The sequence below is a fragment of the Fukomys damarensis genome, unplaced genomic scaffold (assembly GCF_012274545.1).
Source record: "Fukomys damarensis isolate Sample0158 unplaced genomic scaffold, DMR_v1.0_HiC HiC_scaffold_19, whole genome shotgun sequence".
NCBI classification, from domain to species: domain Eukaryota; kingdom Metazoa; phylum Chordata; class Mammalia; order Rodentia; family Bathyergidae; genus Fukomys; species Fukomys damarensis.
Genome location: NW_022900931.1, coordinates 55,591,795 through 55,593,565, shown reverse-complemented (window position 1 = coordinate 55,593,565; position 1,771 = coordinate 55,591,795).

Genomic DNA, 1,771 nt, shown 5'->3' with positions numbered 1-1,771 from the left:
TCTGCTATGTGCTGGATGGATGGGTGGAAGTGGAATGTTTTTGGGGTTTTGTGTTTGATTCTGTGAAACAAATACAAATGTTACACTTGGGCTCTTAGAGGGCTCTTGGAGGCCTTGCCCATTTGAGAAATGAAGAGCACAAATCAGCTGAGGTACTCAGTTTTGTAAGCCTCCTTTCCTACTTCAGGTGCTCCTGCCACATAGCAGCTCTAGGCTGTGAGAGGTGCCCCCCTGGGTGCTGTGTGGCCAGTGCCTCCCAATCTGTAAAAAAAATAGAAATAAACACCTTCCATCTGGGCTTGGTTAACACACTCCTGTAACAACCTGAGGCAAGAGGACTACAAGTTTGAGCCCAGCTTGTGAAATGTGGCAACTTAGATCCTGTCTCAAAAAGGGGGTGGATTGGAGGCGGGTAGGTCAATGTGAAGGCCCTGGAAATCCCCAGTACTGCAAAAAAAATAAAAAAAAAAAAAAAAAAAAAAAAAAAAAAAAAAGCATGGTTACATACTTGTAATCACTTGGGAGGCAGAGGCAGGGGGTGATACCCTGACTCAAAAGAAAAAACGAGGGCCAGGGATTTAGCTCAGTGGTTCTGCCACCTGCCTCGCAAGCACAAGGTCCAGAGTTCTATCCCAGGTAGCAAAAGAAAAAAGAGGGGCTAGAGGTTTAGCTCAGTGGTCTGGAGTTCGATGCAAGCTGGGAATGGTGATGGATACCTGTAATACCAGCACTTGGGAGGCCAAGGCAGGAGAATCATCACAACTTTAAGAGGCCAGCCTGGACTAGATAAAGACACCTTGTCTCAGAAAAAAAAATCCACTACTCTGAAGTGTGGTGGTGCACACCTATAATCCCAGCACTCAGGAGGTTAAGGAAAGGTTTCCATGAGTTTGAGACCAGCTTGGGCTACATATTGAATTCAATGCCAGTGTTAACTACATATCAAGACACTGTCTCAAATAAAATTATCAGTAATCTGGGGCCATCTTTTAACCTGTTTTTCATCCATCACAGCACTGAGCATTGTGCTGGAATCTTGTGTGTTGGCATTTGCGTCCCCTCCCCCCCCACAGGAACTCAGAATCTTGCACTTGCCAGGCAGGCGTGGTGCCACTGAGCTAAATCCCCAGGCCTAAGGAGAGACTTGTCCAAGGCCATGGGTCCAGGGAGAAGCACAGTCCCCAGTACCACAGCCAAGAAACCTGAGACAGATGAAAGGAGGTGCTGCTAGGGCCAGAGTTTGCTAATTCTAACACACAGCATCAATCAATCAAACGACACCCCCCCCCAGGGTCTCGCTTTGTATCGTAGGTTGACAGAGCTGGCCTCAAACTTGCAGTGCTCTTCCTGTCTTCGCCTCTAGAGTGCTGTGCACCACAAGGGCTGGCCTAGATTTTGTTTGTTTTTGTTTTTGGTACCAGGGATTGAACTTGGGTCCTTGAGCTTGCAAGGCAGGCCACCGAACCGCTGAGCTAAATCCCCGGCCATTATTTTCTTTGTTTTTTGAGACAGGGTCTTAGTTGAGACTGACCTGGAACTCACTATGTAGCTCAGGCTGGTCTCGAACTCACAGCGATCCTCCTGCCTCAGCCTCCCGAGTGCTGGGATTACAGGCGTGCGCCACCACGCCTGGCTTGGCCTAGATTTTTTTTTAAAGGCCCGCACGTTGGACTAAAAGCGAACACCGGGCGCGGTGGCGAGAATCACAAGTACAAGCACAGCCTGTACAACTTAACGCAACCCTGCCTCAAAAAGAGCTGGGGCTGTAGCT